Source organism: Macaca fascicularis, chromosome 5 (genome assembly GCF_037993035.2).
Source record: "Macaca fascicularis isolate 582-1 chromosome 5, T2T-MFA8v1.1".
NCBI classification, from domain to species: domain Eukaryota; kingdom Metazoa; phylum Chordata; class Mammalia; order Primates; family Cercopithecidae; genus Macaca; species Macaca fascicularis.
Window position 1 is genome coordinate 182,357,067 of NC_088379.1, and position 27,028 is coordinate 182,384,094.

At 34.3% G+C, this 27,028-nt stretch overlaps 1 long non-coding RNA gene and 1 other non-coding gene across 6 annotated transcripts in view; both read left to right on the forward strand.

Annotated features, from left to right (window-relative positions):
• Positions 1-27,028, forward strand: part of LOC123573662 (uncharacterized) — a 157,103-nt gene that overhangs the window by 114,515 nt on the left and 15,560 nt on the right. Inside the window, exon 3 of one of the 5 annotated variants that reach the window (XR_010587091.1) lies at positions 23,831-25,892. The exons of the other annotated variants lie outside the window; for them this stretch is intronic. This is a non-coding gene — a long non-coding RNA (uncharacterized lncRNA). Of the gene's footprint in view, positions 1-23,830; positions 25,893-27,028 lie in introns of those variants that run through there. 5 annotated transcript variants of the gene reach the window in all.
• Positions 18,302-18,364, forward strand: LOC123573771 (U7 small nuclear RNA). Its single transcript, XR_006698505.1, has one exon. It is a non-coding gene; the product is annotated as a U7 small nuclear RNA (small nuclear RNA).

A 27,028-nucleotide genomic window follows, 5' to 3' on the forward strand; every position in this document is an offset into this window, starting at 1 on the left:
AATCAATGAAAACATCAACAAGTAAAGTAAGCTAGGTGCTTCAAAGAGGAAATAGAAAATCAATAAAACACCCAGCAAAGTGAGTTCTATAGTAACATTTGTAAATGAAATTAATATATGTTAGAAAGAGAATGTGTGTGTGTGTGTGTGCAATGAACAGAATCACTTAATGTACACTATTATAGCAAAGTTAATTCCTCAGAGAGTTCATGCTATGATGCTTTTCTTGGGTTGCATTTGAAGCAAAGAAGGGATAGAATTAACATGAATGCTTTATGATATATTTAGTTAGTGGATCCATTATTGTAATTTAAGTTGTATTTATACTTAATAATGCTTATTTTATATTTTATTTAGATTGAGTTTTGAAACAAAACTGGATATAGGATGGTAAAACCTAGAAATTTAATTTCCATCAATCTTCCTAATACACTCATGCACCGCATAATGGCATTTCAGTCAATGATGGACTGCATATATGACAGACCCCAGATTATAATGGATCAGAAAACTTCCTATTGCCTCATGACATCATAATCAATGCATTACTCACGTTTGTGGTGATGTTGGTGTAAACACACCTGCTGTGCTCCCAGTCTTATGAAAGTATTACACATAGAATTCTGTACAGTACATAATATTTGATAATAAATCACTATTTTACTGACATATATTTACTATACTATGCTTTTATCATTATTTTAGAGTGTACTCCTACATACATATGTATATATACTGTTAAATAGTATAATTAATAACATGAATGAACAGTTAGTACTAATACTAATTATTATTATGAGTGTATATATACACTCTTAATTATAGTTAATTAGTACTAATTAATACTAATATGAGAGTGTATATAATTTATATACTATATAATTAATATAATTAATTAGTACTAATACTAATTATAAGAGTGTATATATATTTGTGTATATGAGTGTATATATACACAATAATTAGTATTAATTTGTACTAATTAATTATATTAATTATATATATTGTATAAATTATATTAATTAATATATATGTATACTGTTTGTTAGCTTCAGGCAGGTGCTTCAGGAGGTTTTCCAGAAGAAGGCATTGCTATCACAGCAGATGGCAGCTCCATGCAGTGGGACAAGATGTGAAACTAGAAGATGCTGGTATTGATGATCCTGGCCCTGCGTAGGCCTAGGCCAATATATGTATTTGTATCTTCGTTTTTAATAAAGTTTAAAAAGTAAAGAAAAAAATTGAAAAACAATTGTAGAATAAAGATGTAGAGAAACTAGTCAAAAGTTAAAAAATAAAGTTTATAATAATGTTACAGTAAGTGAATTGATTATTAAAGAAAGAAAAATTGGATCACACGAATGTAGTAAAGCCTAAGTGCATAGTGTTTATGAAGGCTACAGTGGTGTATGGTAACATCCCAGATCTTCACATTCTGTCATCCGCATTCACTGAGTCACTTAGGTCAATTTCCAGTCCTGCAAGCTCCATTCATCCTGAGAGCCCTTTACAGGTGTGTACCATTTTTAATCTTTTATACCACATTTTTTACTGTACCTTTTCTGTGTTTAGACATGTTTAGAGACACAAATAATTACCATTATGTTCTAATCGCCTACAGTATTCAGTAGAGTAACATGCTGTACAGGCTTCTAGCATAGGAGTAAAAGACTGTATCATACAGCCTAGGTGTGTACTAGGCTATACCACCTAGATTTGTGTAAGTACACTTTTGTTGTCTTGATGTTCACATAACAACTAAATTGCCTAATGTTGCACTTTTTGGAACATTAAGTGATTCATCACTGTATTTAGAACCATTCTGATCAAATGTTACATTTGGATTTTTCTTCTGTGTTTAGTCACAGTATAAATTTTACCACATTTTATTCATATATTTAAAAGACAATGCCAGCTTCATATGTTCTATGAAGCTTCATATATTTATAGAACAAGGCTTAAATATGAATAAGAATCTAATTCCTTTTAAGTAACTTTTAATCTATATAATTTATAATGACTTTTAAATTACCTCCAGATATTTTTAAATGGTAAAACCTTTGGAATTATGAAATTGCATTCTAAGTTTAATGTAGTTAGTACTTTGGTAACTTTGATACTGTAGGATGGGCAATAAAATAAATGTATCCTGAAAAGATTTTTTTAATTCCCATTTTAATCAAGAAAATGTGAGATATTAAGATTATACTGCCATTAAGATAAATTCAAAAGCTTCATTTACTTTTTAAAATAAACTTTTCATTTTAGGAGAGTTTTATATTTATAGAAAAATCATAAAGATAGTACAGAGAGTTCACATATAGCCCACTCCCAGTTTTCTCTATTTATCTTAGACTGCTATGGTATATCTGTTACAATTAATGGACCAATATTGATACATTATTTTAAAAGTTTATGTTTTACTCATATTTCCTTGGGTTTACCTAGCATCCTTTTCTCTGCGTAAAGTTTTCATCCAGGATGCAGGATTATATTAGCTGACATGTCTCCTTAAAATCCTTTTGGATGTAACAATTTCTTATGCTTTTCTTGTTTTTAGTGGCCTTTCATAGTTTTGAAGGTTATGGCCACGTACTTCATAGACTGTCCCTCAGTCGTGCCTGTCAAATGTTTCTAATGTTTTGGGGAGGAAAACCAGAGGTAATGTGCCATTTTCATCACATTACCTCAGGGGAACATGCTATCAACAGAAGTAATCACTGTTGATGTTGCCATTGATTACCTGACTAAGAATAGTGTGTGGCAATTTTCTCCAATGGGAAGTTCTCTGCCTACTCCCCCTTTCTATACTATATCCTTTAGGAAAAAAACGTCATTAGTGCAGTTCTCACTTAGGGAATAGGGAGTCATGTTCCACCTCCTTGAAGATGGAGGGTCTTCATAAGTTGTTTGGCATTTTCTGAATAAAAGATTTATCCCTTCTCTTCTATTTATTTGTTTCATCATTTTTAACAGTATGATTAACAGTACAATTTCACTTGGTATACAATTTATATATTAGCTTTTGCAAACAAAAAAAGTCAGAATCTCAGTGGCTTACCTCAAAACTCATGGACATTTATTTAATACTTGGGGATATAATTCTATACTACTTTATGTTGTTGCTTGAATTGTCTCTGCTTTAGCTACTGTGTCCCTTTGACACACACCGCATCACCGTATGGGGGGTGTGTGTGTGTGTATGCACATGTTTTAATTTTTTAGTTCTTCCTTACTTTATGGCACTAAAGGATACTCTAGGCTTCTCTTCTATGTTTCCTACCCCAAGCCTAGAATCCACCATTTCTCCAAGGATCCCTTGTTCCTTTTGTTTCAGGATGGTATTAGAAACAGAGACCTAGGAACTTTATATGCTCATTGCTGCTGGGTGTCATTGTTTCTAGGACTCTCAGCTGACACAGCAAGGAAATACACACACACATTTACTTTTTTGATCCCTGTTTTCCTGTGTGTTTTGGCTGCATGCTAGACAGAGAGGCTATATTAGTACTATATTTTATTTGTGGACTGCATGTTTCAATAGGTTAATAATGATATGCTACCCATAATCCCCTCTCCTCTCCATACTAGCCTCGTTTTATGAGTGGAGTCACTATTTTGCTAATTTGGTTTTAAATGGAGACTTTAAATTTTTTGGTCAGACAGACCTATTAAAAATAATGGTCATCTAACAAAGGAAAATGATAGCGGTTTGTACCAGTTTTTTATAAAGGGAAGGAAGGAAAATTAGCCTGACTTGTGAAGTGAAGCTTAAGGATGGATAAAGTGTTTACGCTCATAAGCAAATCATAAAGTCCATTTTCTTGGTCTTGTGATTATTTTGGGTCTTTCTACAAAAAGTTTCATTTTCTAGCTCATGTTACACCATGCGCAGTTTTGATGACTGCAATATGGTGTTACTGCTTTACCAAAGGTAAATATTCATGCCTCATTTTTCCAACCGTATTTAAGCTGGTCTGTGAAGCTTCGTTTTTCATTTCACTCTTTATTTAACTTGGTATACAATTTATGTATGAGCTTTTGCTAACAAAAAAAGTCAAAATCTCAGTGGCTTACCTCAAACACTTGTTTTTGCCTGCTTGTCTCTGTACATCTTCTCATTCTGGGACTCAGGGGTAGGGGAGCCTCCATGTGCCTAATGCTGTGCTCGTGGTAGAGAACCAGGAATACCAGCCCTGCTGAGCCCGTTGCAACCACATTTAAAGCTTCTGCTTGGATGCAGAAAGTGGCATATGTGCTCTCATTCTGTTGGCCAAAGTCCAAAGTCAATGCGTCACACAGGATCATCTACTCGCATAGGAAAGTTATGGGAAAATGGCAAAGGATGTAGAAACAGACTCCAGAGAGTGAATGAGGAAACACACACAATAACCCACCCTCAGAAACTTCGCCTAAATACTTACGCATTAGAATTACACCAGCTATACATGTCAGAAAGACCAAGAGAAAATGGCTTAAAACAAAGGAGAAGTTTCTGTCTCTCTCACCCAAATGAGTGGTCCATGCTCAGTATAGACCTTCACACTGTTGAGGACTGAAGCTCTTTCTACGCTGTTTCTCAGCTGTACATGATGGTGTGGTTTAAGATGATTCCAGGCAGTAGTATGGAGGAAGAGATGGTGAAACAATGCATCAGATGTTTTTTCAGAAGGGTTCAGAAAACTAAGTAATAATTTTATTTACATTTTATTGGGCAAAACATAGTCACATGATTATACATCAGTGCAAAGGAGACTTGAAAATATGGTCTTACTCTTTGTTTCTCTGTGCCTAGCTAACATTTTTATTACTGTGGAAGATGTGGAGAAAGAGTTTGGGATGAAAACATGTCAAAAGACTTGGGTCAAAGTTCTTTGAATGAATCAGATAAAGTCTGAAGAATTATGGAACATAAGGTAATCAACAAAAGACCAAATGAAAGGCAGAAACAGGTAAAGAAAATTCAGAAAATGATGGTTCAATTGAGTGGAAAATGCAATGAGGTAACAACAGGTAACAACAGACTTTGAGCAGACGAGAGAGATGGCTGGAGGATGGAAATCTCTTTGAATTTTTGTAGGAGATAGGTGCAAATCAGGTTCTCAAAGAGTTAAAGTTCAGTATTTTTCTGCTAACGTAACGTCTCAGGAATCTTAAGTTAACCACAATTGCCCCAAACTGGTTTCAGTTCTTCTTATGACTTTTCATTTAGATTTGTTTTAAGTAATTTATTTCCTCTGGTATTCTAATCAAATGGCTTAAAAAGGATCTCTGAAATTCCTGAAGTATGCTTGGCTGTTCAAATATTTTCTGAACAAATTAATGGACTTGCAAATCAGACAAAAGAGGAAAAGTTAGGCTGAGACTGCATTGTGTGCTCTGTAAAGCCAGAGAATGAAAGGATGCACTGTGTACCAAGACATTGACTTAGGACAGTATATGTGAATACACCTTCTCATAGCAATAAGCAAATGTTGGTTTAAAAATAATGGTAGCACATTAGAGCATAATGGAAATTTTATACTGATAATTTCATTTACAGTATTTAATTCAGGAACATCTCTATGAATATAGGCACTCTTGATATGTTTCATATCTGTGTTCTTATACTTTGATACATATCCCTCATCTTTTATAAATGGTATTTAAGATACATCCTAATATTTCTGAAGTATCCAGGGATATTTTTAAAGTGTGGGTGATGTATAAATCACCAGCTAGTTGTATCTGGTGTGTTTTATTTTGTGCTTGAGAATGGCATTGCAATTCTTGCCAGTGACTATAGAGTAGTCATTTTTTAGTTAATCGGTTTTAAGAAAGTTTAATGATTACTGTAAGCACTTAAACAGACAGCAGGTTAGGCTTGACGTTTATTTGTTTATTTCTTAACGTTTCACCCTCTTGGTCTTTTATTCTTTTATAAGTTTTATTTTATTTTAGTGTATGAAGTGAATGCAGACCATTCTAGCATTGTACATCTGGGGGACTACCATGACCTTTAGAACAGCAGCGTCAGAGGAGTCTGGGGAAATATATGCTTTGAACATTTAATAACACCGCTGCCGTGACTTAGTGAATATTTCCATGCCTGTGTATTATGAAAATAGAGCACTGGGACCATGGTTGAAAAGTTCAAAAACACAAAAGCTGAAGAATACATGGCATTCCAAATGTCTGCATGACTGTTCTGTGAGATGTTTAGTTCTACTTTGCTAGAGCCGGGATTATTTAAACCTTGATCCTGTAGTTTATAACAAGAACAGTTGAAACAGTGATTATTTCATATTTGAGATGACTCTATAATGTAAAATGCTTTTTAAATACTCAAGTTTAATCAACAGTGTGTTCATGTAAACATTGTTATAAACTCATGATCAGTGTTTTAGAAATAACCTGAATTAATTCTTTTGAACTAGATGTGTTTTGAGTTTTTGTTTGTTTGTTTGTTTTCTTTTCTGACAAAGGCCTTTGGAAGAATGAGCTCTTTCCTCCACACCTTTATTTATTTTATTTTTTTTAAGCTATGCTCAGGAAAATGAACATTTCTTCTTTGCAGTTGATAACAGCATTTACAAGGTATACAGCATATAGGGTTGTTCCAAATTCCTTCCCCAAATAACCACGCTTGCCAAATAGCTTTGACTTTGCAAAAACATTGCATTGTTGGAAAAATGCCTAATATGAATCTTTCCCAAACTTTTGGTTGGGGAAGCAAATATGTGGAATAATGCTCAGAGCCATTTGCTGTTCAAAGGATTTCAGATCCTCCATCCAGCCCCACAGATACTAAGCCTTTGCCACAGTTTTAGCAGCATGCTTGGCTTTTTTGACAGCAGGAATAGCTCTTTGGCCCACTTTCTCTTCTAAACTTTATCTAAACTTCAAACTCTTTGGCTTTTTTTCCCTCTTTTGCTAAAGCTAGTGATCACATGCTGAATAAATAGTCTATAAACCATGATCTCCTGTCCTGTCAGGCTTGTTATCCAAACTCAAAACCAGCAGTGTCAGAAACCTGCCTGATAAGTATTCCCAGGTAGATTTGCTAACTACTTCCCCCACTGGTTACCATCATCATTGCTTACATACTTCCAGAACTCCCTCGTAGCACATTGACTATATTTGGAAGAACTAATTGGTGGTTCTGGTGTCTTTGTTAGGAAAAAGTGACACTTTTTGAAGTTAATAAAAATCTCTTCAGCTACAGCCTTTTTTCAGATGTAACAAAACATTGTTTGAACAAATATGTTCTCAGTAGTAGTGACAGTTCATTTCTGCTTTTCCCAGCCATCAACATCTTAGGAAAGAAAATGGTAGGAGAAGTTCCTTAAAGACATAAAATTAGTTTTTGAATAATGGCAGCTCGTGATAGAAAATTACTTTTCAAATCAAGAACTCAATTAAATTAGGTTCCAATTGGATTACATCAGCATTTTTATAATGTCTTTAAGTAATATATTTTTCAGTTGATCTTAAGCAACTTTTAATATCTATTTCAATTCTGTACAAACATTTTTTTACTATATTAATGACTCTTGGAGGAAAGAAGCATATTTATCAAATATCACAATTAAGAAAGTGACTCTGTGATTACTCAGGTGTGACATCAGCAAAACTAAAATGGGTTCCCTTCAGCATTTACTAATAGGATTTTCTTGTGAGGCAATGAGAAGCGAGAGATCATGCTCTTTGGGGACAGAAAGTGTATCTGAATACAACAGAGCTTGAATTATTCAGCAGTGACTGAGAATTCAGTAAAGTCTTTCAATATTTGAACTCCAGTACAAGATGTACTTGTAAAAATGTCTTTGTTTCCCATTTGTAAATGTTAAACATATTCTTGTTTAGTGGGTGGAAAAAGGATAAATATAATCCATTCAATATAGTGCAATGCCAATGGGTGGCTCGGTGCACTTGCTTCTCCCTCCTCCATTGTATCTGTTATCTACTCTCAGTTCACCCTCATACACATAATACCTAATTAAAATACATTGATAACCTGAAGACTTATAAAAAAAGTAATTTGGATGCTACTACTGTTTTATAAATTATGATTTTGATAATATGGGAAAATAAAAAAGTTTATTCATAGAAATCTCTGCTGCTTTTCAGAAGCCTTATTTTTCTGTATTAAATTAATTAGTTAATTTTTTTGAGACGGAGTTTCACTCTTGTTGCCCAGGCTGGAGTGCCATGGTGCGATCTCAGCTCACTGCAACCTCTGCCCCTTGGGTTCAAGCAAGTCTCCTACCTCAGTCTCTTGAGTAGCTACTCAAGATTACAGACATACACCACCATGCCTGGCTAATTTTTTGTATTTTTAGTAGAGATGGGGTTTCTCCATGGTGGTCAGGCTGGTCTTGAACTCCCGACCTCACGTGATCCACCCACCTCGGCCTCCTAAAGTGCTGGGAATTACAGGCGTGAGCCACCACGCCTGGCCTATTTTTCTTTCTTTTAAAAATTTAGATACCTATGTTTATTATTTTTTTTAATTTATCTTTTATTTTTTTATTTTTTTTTTGAGACGGAGTCTTGCTCTGTCACCCAGGCTGGAGTGCAGTGGCCAGATCTCGGCTCACTGCAAGCTCCGCCTCCCGGGTTCACGCCATTCTCCTGCCTCAGCCTCCCGAGTAGCTGGGACTACAGGCGCCCGCCACCTCGCCTGGCTAGTTTTTTGTATTTTTTTAGTAGAGACGGGGTTTCACCGTGTTAGCCAGGATGGTCTCGATCTCCTGACCTCGTGATCCGCCCGTCTCGGCCTCCCAAAGTGCTAGGATTACAGGCTTGAGCCACCGTGCCCAGCCTAGATACCTATTTTTAAATGTGAGTAGAAAATATTAAGTGATCTAGTTCCTTTGTTTTCTTTTTAGTCTAGTGAACTACCAAATTCAGTTGATCTTTTTTTGCATAATCAAAAGTGATCCATGAAAATATTAAATCTAAGCAGGGAGAATAATATTTGAATGAGAAGTTGTGCTAGTAGTATGTACATTAACCCAGTAAAATTTATAAATCAGTTGACTAAAAAATTCACCTAAGCATAACTAACTTGACAATTTTGAATATGTAAATTATTAGCACTTTTTCCACAAGTATATCATATTTCCAAAATATTCAGCACTAAAAATTATAAGGTTAAAATGGGACTTTATCAAATTCATAAATATCTTGAATTAAGATGTAAAATAAATTATTTTTATTATTTGAAGCATTTGTTAATTGCACCGTTTACTCAACAAAAATGTATTGGGTTTCTTTTTTGTAGCAGGCACTGCATAAAGCATAAGTGAAGTGCATAAAGTATTACTTTACTTTATGAATTAAAGATAGGTGAGATGTTCCTCCAGCCTTCAATGACTTTACAGAATTAAAATATTTCTTAATTAAAAAAAGAACAGCTTAAACCAAGTAAAAGCCCAAACCAAAGGAAACAAAAATGAACAGAAGACAAAATTCACTGAGGGATTAGCACCAATAAACACACAGGTGTGTTTTCTCACCTGTTTTGTGGGATTAAACTGAAGCACTGTTTTCATGAAGTGTATTATTTAGTCTTAAGAAACCCCACGTTTTTTAGTTTGCATAAAAGCTGTTGAAACAGGTTAAATAAAAAGTAGTGTTCATTTCACTAGAGATCAATGACTCAACCTGACACTTGTTTCTAATGGTCAGCAAATTTTATTTTCAATGTGTGTATTACTTTTTCATAATCTCAAACCAAAGTTTGCTAATCTTCATCAATCTCCTGAGTATTTAATATAGTAGAAATGACTTGTTTTGAAATATCAGAGCATGTCATGATGGACCTTAATTGTGTGCTGCTACAATAGAATACCACAGACTGGGTAATTTTTATTGAACAGACATTTATTTAGCTTACAGTTCTGGAGGCTGGGAAGCCCCAGATCAAGGGGCAGGCATCTTGTGGGGCCTTCTTGCTGTGTCCTAACATAGCAGAAGGGATGACATGCGCAAGAAGGAGGAAGAGAGAGAGAGAGCACGCACTCGCAGGCACTTGAGAGAGTGAGAGAAGGGGTCTGAACTCATCCTTTTATAAAGAAACCAGTCTCTCAATGATGACATTAATCCTTTTAAGAAGGGAGAGCCCTAAGGACCTAATCATCCCTTAAAGGTTCCATCTCTCAACTCCGTTGCATTGTGGATTAAGTTTACAACACATGAACTTTGGGGGACTCATTGAAACCCCAGAAGGAACCTATGTTTAATCTTTGTACTATGAAATTTTCCTTAAAAAATTAAATCTAAAAAAATCGTAGCTAATAGGTGAAGAATTATCCTATTATCACACTGTTATAAATTGTATTTCTTTATTGCTAATGAAGTTCAAATAGTTTTCTTTTTGTTTTATTTTTCACTTACACATAATGATTGTTCATAAAATAATTAAATTTTGCAAATACTATCTTTAAGTCTTTGTGTTGAAACTAAAGACCAAAATACAAATGTTTAAATTGGAATGACCTAGATATATAAATATGAAATCGAGGACTTAGATCCTGATGGATTAAAATGGGTTGGCAAATTTCTTCTGTAAAGGACCAGATAGTAAATATTTTAGGCTTTACAGGCCATATGATCTCTGTCCCAGCTACCTAACTTTTTGTAGTACTGAGAAATCTTCCACCAACAATGCTTAAATGAATAGACATGGATGTGTTCTTTTTTTTTTTTTTCTTTTTTGAGACAGAGTCTGGCTCTGTCACCCAGGCTGGAGTGCAGTGGCGCGATCTCGGCTCACTGCAAGCTCTGCCTCCCGGGTTCATGCCATTCTTCTGCCTCAGCCTCCCAAGTAGCTGGGACTACAGGCACCCACCACCATGCCCGGCTAATTTTTTATATTTTTAGTAGAGTCTGGATTTCACGGTGTTAGCCAGGATGATCTCGATCTCGTGACCTCGTGATCTACCCGCCTCGGCCTCCCAAGGTTGTGTTCTAATAAAACTTTCTTTATACAAGCAGGCTGGGTACTGGATTTGGCCTAAAGGATATAGTTTCCCAATCCCTGGATTAAAACATACGTTGAGTGGATAGGCATTTTTGTTAACCATAAATGTGACTGTGTCTTTGCTGATAAGTCATTGCTTCAAAGACTGAGATTCATTAACTGTTGGGAAGACACAAGCTGCTTGTTTCTCAACTCTATTTCAAGGAAATAGATTGCACTTCTTTCTTTCTCATAATCAGATAGGGATCATGTTGTACTAACTGTAGCTCTGCCAAGGAATCATTTTTTTATATCAGTGTTTCATCCAATTCCTTCCCACCGTGGCATGTTTGGAAAAGAATAATATGTATATAAAATACTTGGACAAATGGCTGAGGCTGCTTATGGATGAGGATTTTGATTATGCCCTTTAAATTCAAAGAATTATCACAGTATTCTCACCTCCTTCCCAATTCTCTCCTTCTCCACCCCCCCCCTTTTTTTTTGCTGCCCAATTCTTTGCAGGCTTGAGTTCCACTAAATATATCCCCCCAAAATGAAGGTTACAAACATTTGCCAGGAATGAGATGAGATGCTGCTGTATATTATTTTTACATATTTTAGTAAGCCCATCTATTTTGATTTTTGTAAAGAAACCAGGAAAAACAAGATGTCTTCTAAGGCCTTATTCAGGATTAAATTTACATATTTACATATGATATCTATCTTTTAAAATCTGAAGTAAGTCTCTTTTTCTGGAGTCTTCCTTGTCCTCTGAACCCTTTTCCCTCATGTTCTGTTACTTGTTTATAAAATAATATTAGCGATCTCAACATTTTCTAGAGGAAAGTGGGCTCAGAAAAATAAGTTAAGAAAGTACAGCAGAATCTCCTTTTGTTAATCCTCAGAATCTGTACGAGTCACAGTAAATTATATTTGATGCTGAAACAAACAACCCAAAATTTCTGTGGCTCACCAAGTTAAGAATATATTTATCACGGACATGCCAGTCTGATGATTCAGGTGACAGTGAAGTTCAGGCAGAGTTTCCAGAGCTTCATGCATTAAGCAAACTCGGCACCTCTGTTCAGCTAGTGGCTCTTAGGGTTTGAAGTTGTCTATAGATGAGGGATTAGGGAGTGAAGCTGGAAGATCTGAATGTAGCCACCATTACTTCTGCTCACATTTATCTGGGGACCCAGTTACATGGCCTTATATAATGGTAAGTGAGCATGGGCAATATAATCCAGGTAATTGCATCGAGGAAAAGGAAACAAGGCTTGGAGAATAAAAGTCATTGTTTCAGCCCTAGCCACCAAAACAGGTTTTCCACGAAGCTGATGTTTATACGGGCATGCAGTTCCTACTTGGTGTATGCTACCTGCAACATCATCTTCTCATACTCAAGGAGAAGCACAGGGAAAAGGACATAAACCTCTGAATGAAACAGCGGATACTTTAATTGTAAAACTCTGAGAGAAACACCAACAAGGGGAATAGGGCTGAGCTTAGGTCTCAAAACTACAACTGTGAATTTCAGTATAACAGAAACTCTCAAGGACAAGAACCAAGTGAAGGATATATTGTAGATAAAATCGTGTTTAGTTGTAGAGATTTTGCAGACATACATTCATGTCAACTGCCAGAACTCTAAGTGGTAGAAAACCTGTCTGCTATAATAGATCAAATGAAAACGGTTTAAAAATGAGCACAATGATTAATAGATACGTATTTGATGAATAGATCTTACGATGGTACACACACATATGGATGCCCAGGCATACCCCATACTCTACTTCTTTCTCCTGCTCTCAAACTCAACTTTCACATGAAAAATTCTTTCCTATATCTTTTCTTTTCCCCTTGACTGCAGTATTTATGATATATGATATACTTGCCCCTTTTAATATAAAGGCCATCAGGAGCATTTTTGAGAATTATGGATGTAAGCAATGCCACACAGTGTCCTTTAATTTTTTAAGGTTACAGTGTTTAGCTACTTCAAATAGTCCTGTTTGCTTATATAAATCAAATGAAAACATTAGTAAAAATATACAGATGATATAGGTTATTAATCCAATTTTTTTAATGTTCAAAAAGTGATCTACTATTTTTCAGAAGTATTTTATAATTTTAGTACAGCTGGCAGTTGAAACTTTATCATTGCATTTTCCGACCCAAAGCATTAGACACAAACTCATTTGTTTTATCTATAGACATGAATTTAAACCATTTTCTAGTGACTGGATATTGTCGCTGGAACACGTGGAGCTTAACAATAAGCGTTATGCAGTCTTTCATAAACTGTGGTTCTGTTTCATAATGTTTTGATGCCATAGATTATCAGAAAATGGTATTAATGTTCTTTCCCAAAATAACATTCAGAAAACTTTCCCAAATTGCTTTTTAACTGAAATCTTTTATTTGATGCATTAAAATAATGCTTATTGGAGGGTTTCTTTTTTTTTTGTTTGGATGAAATTGAGACATTCAGGGTTATTTTTTTAAACTAAGTAAGCTCATTTATTTAAAACTCACCACAAGCTATCATTTGCACACACTCATACACACACAAAAAAGCCTGGACAGCTGCACTGGTGACATAGGTACATCAAAAAGATCTGAATTACCTATATTCTAATCCCATATCATTCCTCAAATGCCACCCGTGCTATCTCCATCCCTGCTTTCCTGATCTTCCTTTCCCTGCTCTATTTTTTCTATAGCACTGATCATCTTTTAATAGATCATATGAATTGCTTATTTGTCATGTGTGTTGTTTATTGTCAGTTTCCCATTCTAACTTGCAAGTTCCATAGGTAGGTATTTTTGTCTGTCCTGTTGCCTGATGCATTCCAACCACCAGGAACAGTGTTTTCTCCATGTCTATTTCTATATTGAAATATGAATCTAACTACAAGTATTACTTGCTTAACCTTTATGTGTGATTAGTCTTCTTTTTGCTCACAGTAACAACAGCAAAGATGATCCCAACTGTCTTTTTCATTCAGATGGTTAATAGCTGTGATGACTACGGGTTGCCTCTACCAAAGTCAGAACCTGCTGTTTGAGTCTAAGGATCTTGGACCCAGCAGTCCATTATCCCTGTGCACACCAGAGTTGCCACTGAAACAGCTCTTCCATGATTCTAAGTGTTTGATTACTAATGCACTTAATTCCAAATTAATTTGAAAAAATCCTTAATTCCTTTTGAAGTCTTCTCAAATCATTGTGGAAACAGGGTCAATATAAGTAAATGCATAAATTTGCTGTTGAACTACAGTTTCTTTTTCTACTTAATTTCCTTTTTTTGCTAAGGAACCACTTTTCCTTAAAAGCGGTATCCAGATTCTTTTATTTCAAAGAACTGTAGCGTTGTGCAGATCTCATGTTTTCCTCATCTACCATTCATTTTTATGCAAAGGCAAATTAGTCTACTTAAAATAAATACCAGGAGCAGCTTTGTAGGGTATGATACCTCCCTGAAAGCACACCAGACATCTCTTGGCCAGCAGGAGGAGGTCTGAGAGCTTTGATTTCCCCCGTTTCTATAGCACTGTTGTTCTCTACACTTTCCCCACTAAGGGTTGTCTCCCTTAGGTTACTAACAGCTAGCATTATCTTGCCTTCTCTAGTACAAGTCCTGAAGCAGCTGCTGTCATACTCTAGAGCAGTAATAGCCAATCTTGGAGCGTGAAATTTGAAATCAGTATACAGTAGTTGATTAAACTAGCTTTATTTGTTTTTTAAAAACCAGAACAGCATAGTATAGAATATAATAAAATGGAACAGACCAGTATGGAACAGAGTAAGATGTATCAGAATACTCAGTAAGGTTAAGTATTACTTCATTAAGTAGTAATACCTTACCATTTAATATCTATAATATACATTATTATAGAATCAACAAAGAGAGTGCCATTATTCTAGGTTAGGGATTCTTAACCAAAAACTTATGATATGGCCTTTAGAGTTTTCATAAACCTCTTGAAATTGTACAAATATTTGTGCTTATGTATGTTTTATATATGGACTTACAGACTATATATGTACATATGCACATGTGTGCACCTATATGTGTATATATAGTATGTATACATATATTTTGTTTATTTCTTTATATATACAGTCACTTGCTGCATAACTTGTGTTTCTAGCACCGATGAACCACATGTATGAGGGTAGTCCCAAAAGATGAGAATCTTGTATTTATACTATACCTTTTCTATGTTTAGTTATGTTTAAGTACACATATGGCCATTGTGTTTCAATTGCCTACAGTATTCAGTAATGCGCTGTACGGACGTGTAGCCTAGAAACAATAGGCTATACCATATAGCCCCGGGGTGTAGTAGGCTATTATACCACCTAGGTTGATGTAAGTACCCTGTATGATGTCTGCACAACCATGAAGTGTCTAACGAGGCATTTCTCAGATCATATCCCTGTCACTAGATGACATATGACTGTGGATTATTTTTAGGGACAGAATCATAGCTGCTATCAAGCTTTCAAACTGGGCTTGTAACCTCAAATTTAGGAACTTCAGTTCTAGGAAAAGGTATTCTCACTAGAGAAGTTCATGAATCAGGAATTCCCAAAGTCAATTAGCATCCAGTGGAGTTTTCGGCATTCTTCCATACCAGAGAGGGCCATAGTCTGTTGGTGTATTTTTTGAGAATTGTTAATCTTAAATAATAGATGAATTTGACCAAGTTATAAAAATCTCTTCATGTTAAGGTAATCCTTCCTTGTCACTCAAAATTCCCTCAATAAAAGTACCAGTTGGATGTTTTTCATGTCCAGGACATATCTCTGAACTTAAGAGACTTGCAGATTAATAATCTGTATATGCAGATCTCATGTTTTCCTCATCTACCGTTCATTTTTATGCAAAGGCAAATTAGCCTACTTAAAATAAACACCAGGAGCAGCTTTGTAGGGTATGATATCTCCCTGAAAGCACATGAGACGTCTCTTGGCAAGCAGGAGGAGGTCTGAGGACTTTGATTTCCCCTGTTTCTATTGCACTTCTATAGAACATTTTTTTATAATGTCCTGGCTGCTAGGCATAGTTCTAGTCGATTTCACAAGGTTATTTTAGTACTTAACGAAAACCTTGAGGAAAAGGTATTATCATCCTCGTATAAGGAAACAGAAGATCGGAGAGTTTCTGTTAGAGATAGATACCATAAATTCACCAGCTTGGTAAAACACAAAACTATAATTGGAACCTACATCTTCTAATGTGTTTTCCAGATGCATGTAAAATGAACGGATTTCTAAGGAGGTGAATCCTTTCATTACAGCTGTCATACTTATTTTACATTCCATGTTCAGGTTGTTATTAGTACATTGGATCAAATAAAACTGATCTGTTAATTTGTTGTTCAAATGGTACACATTAGAATGTGAAAAGGTGCTCTACTGGTAATTTCTATGGTCTCAGGCAAATTAGAATAGATAGTTACCCCAAATGACGCTAAAGAATCGTGTTGGTTTTCTTTAGGACTTCTTAGTGGTCTAAGGACAGCAGATTTACTATATAGTCTAGTTCTGTCACATGAACAATTCATTTGTATTGTATTCATCTGGGGATTGATTTGTGTAATTCTACCATAATTTTCCACTGGTCGGATATGTCATTGTTTCACTATAGATTTCTTAGTTAAATAAAGTTCAGAAATGATAAAATAATTGAGCTACATATATAAATGTCTGATTTTCTGATATATAATCACCATATCCAGGAATTATTCCAACTTTCAGTGTAGATGTTTCAACAATTATTAAACAAAGGTAATTAAAATTACATATAATTTTCATCATTGATTTTAAAGATATATCACTATAATAGTAGAAATAACTTTTTACTTGTAGTAAAAAATGTAGTCTTGAATCTTGGCTATATAATTCAGTCTTGGAAACTTTGAACAAACTAATTCATGTCTTTAAATGGGAGCTTTCTCATTTTTAAAAGGATATACAAGTTTCTGCTGTAACACCTCAGAGGAATACTGTAAATACTAAATAAGATAATATGTGAGTGCTTTGGAAATTGTAAAGAACTTTCAAAAATGTATGTATATAGGTATATAGATTTACATATATACATTTTGATGTCTACATTCTCATACATTAAAGCTTAAATTATTTTGCTTTATATAGTAGATTTTTAATATTTTAAAACCTAAAATTAATGTACATAAAAAAAACCTTCTACAGCTTTAAAATAATAATTAAAAAACCCCACTAAGGAAAGTAAGTTTTAATTTACTTCACGGAGCTGTTTCCTAAAAATGCCCTGAAGATGGCACAATAAGTACATTTTGGTGCAAATATTACCAAAGAATTGTAAGAAAAATATATTTGAGGTTAAAACACTAAATTTAAAACAAACCTTTTGTAAGTTTGTGGAAAAGAAATAGTTTCTGAGTCTTTTAAACAATGCCCATTGTTTTAATGTTACGGAAGTCATTTATTTCATTGCACTTTAAGGAGCACTACAAACAGGTAGCTAGTCAGAAAACTGATATTGTCATGTTACTGACAAGAGTCAGGTTAGTTCATGTTGTACAGTTTTATCAATAAATTTACCCTTGTAATTATAAAACAGCTGATAAGCTCATCTGTTATCTTCTGCATAATGTACAATCTGCATCTAAATGCCGGTTTTTATTAGGCATTATGGGGATAAGGACTAGCAGAGAGAAAAGCTGAAAAATATGTTTTATTAAAATATAAAATACAGTAGGCTCTATTCTTAGAAAAAATATTAGATAGTTATAATTATTTCTGTGGGGTTGTAATACTTACAAGTTTAAAAAATATACATCTATATTAGGCCGACTATATATTTTACAAAGATGAAATAGAATTCGTGAAACGAGAGTTAGTAGAAATAAAGGTTCCTTTGGAAATACACAGGTGTGAAAATATTTATGCTCTATCTATTTGAGTATCAGAGGTTACTGGTCTCAGCCATCTCTCTGACTTACTTGTTTCTCTATCACACACATATTAAATACTTACAATATGTATTATGTAGTCGCTACCTATTAAGGATTTAAAATCTAAATATGACCAATTCTATATTCATATGTATACACATATAAATATTACATATAAATCAACGTTATATCTATTGGTTGTCAATACGTGTCCATACACATTCACTTACAGCATGTTAAATAAATACCTAGGTAAACAATAGGTTTTATCATTAAATTCGTGTGTAAGTCCTTGAAGGAAAGAGTTTGTGTTTTTATGGGTATTGGCAAATTGCCTCTCACTGGAAGGGACTTCTTTAACTTACCTTTCAAGAACTGAACTTTAGTCCCAACAAAACTGATTTATTAGTGTGATAACTCTTTTATAATTTGTGTAGCAGGTTTTCCGGTCTTCACTAGAAAAACTCATAAAAATACATTAAAAAACGATTTCTTATGGCATTTTTGGAGCACTGAGATACTAAAGGAGTATAAGAAATTTTGACAATTTTAACAAGTTAGTTTCAATCTTTTTTCTGTGTTAATATCCCAAGGCCTCTTGAATTTTTTTCAGGATCAAAAGTGATATGATTTTTGGCTGTTAGTAAATCATGGAAATATCAGTATAGTCTTTTCAGTTTAGATGGGTTGCTAAAAATTAAAATGATATGAAGTTATAGCATTTCAAACTTCATCAGTTCATAAATTAGGAACTGAGGCCAGGATCAGTGGCTCACACCTGTAATCCCAGCACTCTGGGAGGGCGAGGCGGGTGGCTCACCTGATGTCAGGAGTTCAAGACCAGCCTGGCCAACATGGTAAAACCCCATCCCTACTAAAAATACAAAAATTAGCTGGGCGTGATGGTGGGCACCTGTAATCCCAGCTACTTGGGAGGCTGAGGCAGGAGAATGCTGGAATCTGGGAGGCAGAAGTTGCAGTGAGCTGAGATCATGCCATTGCACTACAGCTCAGGCCAACAACAGCAAGACTCTGTCTCAAAAATAAAATAAAGAAAGAACTGAAAGTCTTATCATTTGTTTTGAGCTTTTCTTCTTATGTTTCTTTTTGAATGAACTATCTGCATATTTAAAATATTTTAGTAGACCTTTTACGTTCAAAATCTTTAGGTAGGGAAAAAGGGAGTATACATTTAGAAAATTATAGATAGTGATGCTTACAAAAAAGTCATCAAAAATTATCAAAAGAATAATGGATGGTTCAAAAATGTCTAAATGCTTATGAAGTTGATTGTCAGTGATGTGTTATCTGGAACCGTATGGGTCAGTTTGACAACGTGTACTTAAGGATGTCAGGTGACATGTTGCTGAACTGACTGCACTGCCTCTGTTAAAAATGCTTTAAAAACCGTCCATATATACATTTATCTATGTAGTCTTTGCGAGTACATCTTTCACTGTTTTTAAAACATTTTTAAAAACAATTTAAAAAATCTTAAAGAACTGAACAAAACGGATGAACACACTAAACAAGCAAACAAAGAAAAAGCAAAGAGAGAGAGAAAAAAGCTCTTACTTTGCAATGTGCTATTTTGAACTTAATCTGACAGAATCACCGTCCGTCCGTAGTTTGAAGAGTCTCAAAAGAATGTGAGAGCTTATTATTTGATTGAAGGAAAACATGACTTTCAGTCATAACTTTCATATTTCATTGGACTTACTTTATTTTCGTTGTAGAGTGGTATTTCATGACCTGGCAAGGCTATAAAACCATTCTGCATTGATGTAGCACATCCTGTAGATGTTAGAATGACCTGGTTAGTACCATCTCTTTCAAAGTAGTCCCAAACAATTATTAAATACATAATAATATATTTAATATGTTCTGAGATCCATAGTTTAGCATCCAGTGTTTCTAAGGACTGTTACATATTAATCCAAGCAAGAAAATGGTATAATCTATATCATGATGAAAAAAAAATCAATAAATAACTGTGAATGAACAACATCGATTAATATATATAATGAAAAGTACTGAAAATAGCTCAGAGAGTAATAATTTGCTGTCATGACATTTCATTATAATTAGTTGTTCGTATTTTCTTAGTTGACGAGATTTTGAAATTTGACTTTCCATATATTACCTGGGAGATGGCATTAAATGAAGTAAAGCCAATTGTTATTATTCCCAATTAATAAAATCATGTGTATTTGTTGATAGCATGCTTTTGTAAAACAACTTTTTTGGTGGCCACACAAGAACACACATAACAATGTTGTAGGCATTTGAAAAAGGGGCATAGTAAGCTTGAAGGGAGTGTTAAAAATGGATTATTTTACTTTCATTTGCTTCACTTAATTGTTCTCAAATTTTAATAAAGAAAGTTGTTATTGTATTTTTAAACTTTTTGTATTGGTTTCTTTGTTCTGTCATATTGGGAGTATACTTTTACTTATCTTTCTCTATAAAAATAGCAATCTGCAAATAGATATGTTTTACAGTGTCTATATCACCTATCGATTAGAGAGTATGTCATCTTCTGTTCCAAAAGACTCTAAAATAGAAATCATTATAATGATTTAGATGCGACATTGTGTGAGTAGAAGGCTCTATGAATGATCTCTAAACATTTCTTTAGGGCTTTAAGATTGTGAGATTTTCTGAATGAAGTTTGGGTGTTCCCCAAGCAACCATTAGTCATGGTAAGTTATTCATGTACATGATCTTCTTATTTTGTCTAAATAATCATTGTTAGCACTTGTGAAGTTTTAGCAACATTCATGTTATGCTCACTGACAGAATGTAAAGGGACTCTACATTTGGCATGCTTAGTAAATGGCTTCAGGTTTTGGTTGCAGTGATGTCTTTGTGAAGACTCTAGAACACCTTCGACTTCCTTTAGTAACACTTATTTCTCGGAGAATATTTAGGGACTTCAGTGAGACACTCACAAAAGACAGTTCCTACCACAGTGGGTTCACCACCACCACCACCCTACTAGTTTAGTGTTTTGGGTTTATGTTGGCCACTGTGGTGCAGGGGCCCTCACTATGTCTTTGCTCCCTCCACCCCTCCTGCCCAGTTGCTCCAACTCACCTTTCAGACTGATGCCAGACAAATCTTCCTCAAACACTGCTCCTACCGTGACCTATGTGAGTGAGGGTCTTGTGGATTTTTATTTTTTATTTTTGGTCCAACCAGTGAAAATTATTTAACCTAATCTATTTTCCTTTTTGTTTTAAGTAAGAAAATGAAGAGTGAAATTCGGCACAGCCAAGTAATCAGCATCCAGCTGTTTCAAGTAGTGTGTAGCCCACCATCTCTTCCTTCTGTTTCATTAAATTCATTAAGTCCATTAAATTCGTCAAGCAGACAATGCTTGGTTTTATTCCCTGATGCCTAATTTTGCGTCATATTGTACTGTGTAGGCCACTTCATGTCCTCGTGGAGAGAAGTGCAGTATAATTCTTAAACAGGAAATCTCAGGCTTTTGCTCAAGAACTTCAAATGTTTCCCAGTTTTGTACTGTACCAATTCTAAGTTCTTCTGTGTGGTTTATAAGATTCTCTGCTCCATGTATTTAATTTTGTTTCCCATGATTTCTCAAAATGTTCTCTCTATCTAATTAGGCCTGTTTCCTTAAGGTTCTCTGAAGCTGTCATAGCCCTTCTTGCCTTTGCTTTCCCTGGAGCCCGTCATCTTGCCTCTAATGTACTTTATTTTCCCCACTCCTATGTCAGTCTCACCATCCTGTCCTTGAGAGACTAACTCACACACCTTTTTTATGAAGCCCACTGTAATTGTTCATATATCTCCTTCTTTAATAGTAAATGTTTCTGTTTCTGTGCTGCAAAGAAAAAATAGTTCTTAAATCTTGATACATTTTGCATTGACTCCTTAACTCTATTATACATTTTAGGATTTTCATGGGTAGGAATTATGTCTTAAACTTTTTATGTTTCACAAAATCTCGAGTATAAGATTGAGGACTCATCTAGTAACCATTTTGTGGCAGAGATCTAACCTCTCTTAATTCTTCTACATATTACAAATTTTTAAATTGCATAGCCTTTAGTTGAGATACATGGCAGAAACCTAGGTTTCTCTCTATTTCTTTGCATTCTCTGGCCTTCCATCTTGTTCTGATTAATGAACTATGAGCAGAAATGACATCACTTCCAGCAGAAGTGAAGCCAGCAGGTGCATCTCCGCCATCACTCTCTTCTCCTGTGACTTGGGACGCATGCGTTCCTGATGGCAGAGTAGCAACATGAAACAGGATTTGTATCAGATTTCAGATGGACAAGAAATACATCTATGTTGTTTTAAGCCATGGAAACTGTGAAGTCTGTCTCTTGCAGAAGCTAAATTTAATTATCCTCAGGAGTGTAAGATTCAAGTGGTGGTATACATGTTTTGTGGAATCTTCACATATATGTATATTTGTTTTATAGAATCTTCACGTGTGTGTGTGTGTGTATATATATTTGTTTTATAGAATCAATTTTATATACATGTATGTTTTATAGAATCTTCAAACATTAAATCAGGTATTTGTATTCTCTAGAACTCCAGAGTTCTGCAACCTCCCTAAGAATCTCTTCAAAGTAAATTAATGTTGTTCATATCTACAGCAAACAAAGGCACCTATATCATGGTTTTCTCAGTTATAGCAAATGTTGGCTTTGACTACATTTTGACATTAAACATTGTTGATGCCATTTCTGAATCTACTGCATGGTTGTAACCTTAGTTGGAAATACTGTTGGTTACTGGTTGGTCAAGGAGATTAACCCTGGAGTTTGAGACTTTATTCAAAGTTCTTCTTTTGGACTTGAAAAAATATCTGCTAAGAGAACTTGTCCCATTTTAGGTTATGCTGAAGCATGAGAAGATGTACAGAAATACTCTGAATTCTAAAGGAAGTTCAATATTACATAATCTCAATTTGTAGTATAATGAAAAAAGTGTGAATGAGAAAGTCAAGCAGTAAAGGTGAATTTGATATTCTGTAACTTCAGTTTTACTTCTGCTATGTATTTCTTTATTAATATAGCACATGGCCAGTCATTTGATAAGGAGTGATTCAAAAAATCTCAGTTACTGACAAAAGCTATCCTCTTTTGAAAAACACAGTTTTAAGTATCAGATTTTTTCTTTCTAAGTTTTCAGGTTACCCATGAGCTCATGCTGTCATAGTGGCTTAATAAGAATTATTACTACATATAATGTGAACAAAAGCCTTCATGTTTACTTTGATATTCAAAATGCAAAGTTAGACCAAGATAAAACAGTTAGTTATCCAGCTAATAAACATATAGGTATGATAAGAGATACTTAGACAATGAAACCGCTCATATACTACTGGTAAGAATGTATTCTTCCTGGAAAGCAGTTGGAGAATGCATACGAAAATCTCTAAAAATGTATTCTTTCCCCCATAATCCTAGTTCTCAAAATCTACGTTAAAAGATAATCAGAGATATTATACATGTATGTATATTGATTTTTCATAGTTCTTAAAAAAATGTATAAATCACTAAATGCCAAAATGAAGGCCACAATTAAATACACTTTGGTACATTTTGATGATGGCATATTTTGCAGTTGCTAATAAAGAATTTTTAAAGATAACTTAAAATATTTAATGGCATGTGAAAATGTTTGCAATATTAAGTTGAAAACCAGGTATCAAACTACATACATCCAATGACTCCAATTTAGTAAAATTTATGTAGCTACCTTGAAAAAACGATGAACAGAAATATTAACATCAATTGATGTTGGTAGTTTTTTTTGCTTTATAAATTTACACATATAGAAATGAAGAACATAGACAACTTATAGAAACTACTAAATTATTAAAATAAGCATATGTTGCCTTGATGAATGGAAATCACCAAATTCTGAGCCAACCGTATGGACTGTGTTGCAGGCCTGTCATCTTTCTGTTCATGTGGTTGCTGTTACCTCAGAACAAATGAACAACAACAACAGAACTTTTCGTCTTCTCAGACTACCTTACTTCATCTTAGCCACCAAGGACAGCGGAGGTGCCAGTCTCTATGACAAGCCCTCCCTGCCCTGCTTCAGGTTGGGCTGTGTGTTCTTCCTCGTTACTCCCACTGCATCCAGCATATTTCCTTACAACGGTAATAAAATGGGACTGATTTGCTTGGCTGGGTTCGCCACTGGTTGTAGCTCTGTAGCTCTTTGAGGTATGGAATATCTTTTCCATGTTCTTCGCATTTTAGCACAATGACAGGCACCCAAATGGCAGTCAATAAACGTTTGTAGACTGAACCATGTTTAAATGACTTACAGCAGTGTGTAATGCAGAGTGAAGTGCTGTCTTGAGGCAGGTTCCATTAAACTCCTGATTTGATTTTGCTCTGGAAATTTCCAGAGTCTAAGTAGTCTGAGAGTCCTATATATAAAAAATATACACATCAACTTTTGCCATTCAAAGATGATTTACATAATTATAAAAACAATATATTAAAGTACTGTTGTTTTACATTTCAGGAATATTTTCCATTGATAAATGAGAGTTTCTGATTAATCTGAATAACTAAATTTAAGCTTTCAAAGCTGGGATGTTAATGGTAGTCTTTAACAAATTGTACCCACTTTTTAGACTGTTATAAATTATAAAGTGCACTGGTACTAAACTTCCCAACTCAAATCACAGTGATGTTTCATAAATTTATTTGATAACGTTATTCATTAATTTGTGTGAGAAAGACAGTTGTCATGGTAATAACTTAAAATGAAGTGAAACACAATCCTGGTCACGTTTGCTAAAGCAGGCGAATCTGCTCTATTGCATTGCATTTTTCTAATTTAAACATAACTGAAGCAAAATACAAAGGGAATTTAAAATAAACATTTAGGGGTGTTTTCACTATATATATAAAAAATAAAGTTTCAAAAATCCCCCAATTTGGAGAGTCAGTTCTATTGGCATACTCGATATTCACATTCCTGAGTTTTCCATAAAATGCAGATTGTATTCAGAATGATTCAGATCAATGCAACTGGGCTTTCGTCTGAGTTTCAGAGAGTGAGATAGTAAAATGGCTGAGAGGTGTCTGGAGAAGAAGGCAAACAGATGCGATTATTTCTGCGAACAAACATGTTATCTTTGACTCCCTACCCAATCTATTTGGTTTGTCATAACTTGCCATGATGATAATTAGGTGACAGAACAAATGAATGTGCTTTCATGGAAGAATGGCCGATGCTAAAAATAATAAAAAAGGCAATACCTGAGCTTGAGTAATTTTATTATTGTGCATTCAGAGAGTTTTGAAATCTATGGAATTCCTGCTGGGAAACAAATTTTCCTCACTGAATGGATCATTAAAAAGTCCATTTACTATAACAAAATGCATGTTCTGAATGTGTATACATTTGAATTTGTAGATTTTTTCCCCCTCAAGTAGAGATGATTGAATTTCATTGATATAATTTAAAAAGAGTGAAACAAATTTCTTAATACTAAGTAGTTTTATTTTTTTGGTAAATGTTGCTATGTTCAAATAACATTTGGCAAAAATCATTGCTTATAGCATTCTGTGTAAGGAAAATAAAATGTTGTCTCTCAAATTGTAAGGTATATTTTATTGTTTACTTGAAAGTTTAGTGCTGTATTTTAGATAAAATATATTCAACGTCTTAGAGTAGCAGTCATCTCTGCATTTTAGAGCCAAAACCTCAAAACAAATCAGGCTTATGTGTGTAAAATATGTGCATATTTTTAACTGCTGCAGAAAACACAAATACACATAACATTTTTACATAATCCCAGCCTCTTAACAAATGTTACAGTAAGATACCAATTGGTGAGGTTCAAAAAATTAAGATGTGGATGAAAAATAAAATTCCGCCTCTCAAAAATTGCCTGGGATGCCATTTACATTTTAATTCCAAGAAAACTCAAATATCAATAAGACAATCTTTTTGGTTGCTTTACTCATAATGTAAGATATTCAGGTAGTTTTTAAATTGTTTAAATTTTAGGTTTGGGAGTACATGTGAAGGTTTGTTACACAGGTAAACACGTGTCTTGGGGCTTTGTTGTACATATTATTACATCACCCAGGTATTAAGCCCAGTAAAATCCCAACAAATTCACATATAATCTTATCCATGTGACAGTAAGTGTCCAAATAAACAATTAAAAGAGAGTACTAAATTTTCATAACTTACCCTGTGTGATATTAAATGAGAACATATTTAGTTTCAGCCAGGTAATTGACTCGATTCCTCGTGTCTGGTATGTAACTGTTAAAATTGAAATACAGATAAAGTAGATTATTTAATTTTTGAATTGTGTACATTTCTGTGTGTACCAAATGAGGAGAAAAGTCACAAAACCCAATTCCCAAATGCTAGGTGTTGCATATGAGATGAAGGTTTTAGTTATGCAACAACAACAATGATTTCTCTGTAGAGTACAATCTTTAAAAATAACTTTCAGGGTGCTGATTTTCATAATTACAAATAAGTGCAATTTAGCTAGTAATTAAAACGAAAATGTTAACAAAGGCTCTGCATTGATGCCTCTTTTGCAAGTACATGCAAATGTTTTGAGGCAGTCTGTCTCCATGCTTAATCTTACTTGAAAATTTCCCTGAAGATATTCCTTGCCTTACAAAGCGAAGTGAATTGTTTGAAAAAATATTAAAGAGTAATTTTCTATATTATTTTTTAAAAAATCTACAATTATTCGCAATACCTTAGGGTATAAGTAACAGCATAATAAACCTATTTTGGCACTAGCACCCCTTTATCCCTACCAATTCATGTACTCAGACCCACTTTATATGTCTATTCCAGAAAATTTCAAGATGTAGTAATCACTAACAGTAATGTTATCCTGTTCGGATAGTAAAAATTTTAACTTTTTTGAATAATTGGAACAAATTACTTCTTTTAGCAAAGTATACATTGTAATGACCATACATTATCTTGTTAGCAGACCCATATATTAGGCATATTTACTACTATTCTCTGATTTACTTTGAGATCAAGCTTTGTTCTATTGTCTAATAGGTTCAAACATTTTCTTTTGTAAAGAAAATGTATTACTATTTTATGAAGAACGTAACCTATGATTTTTTTAATGTTT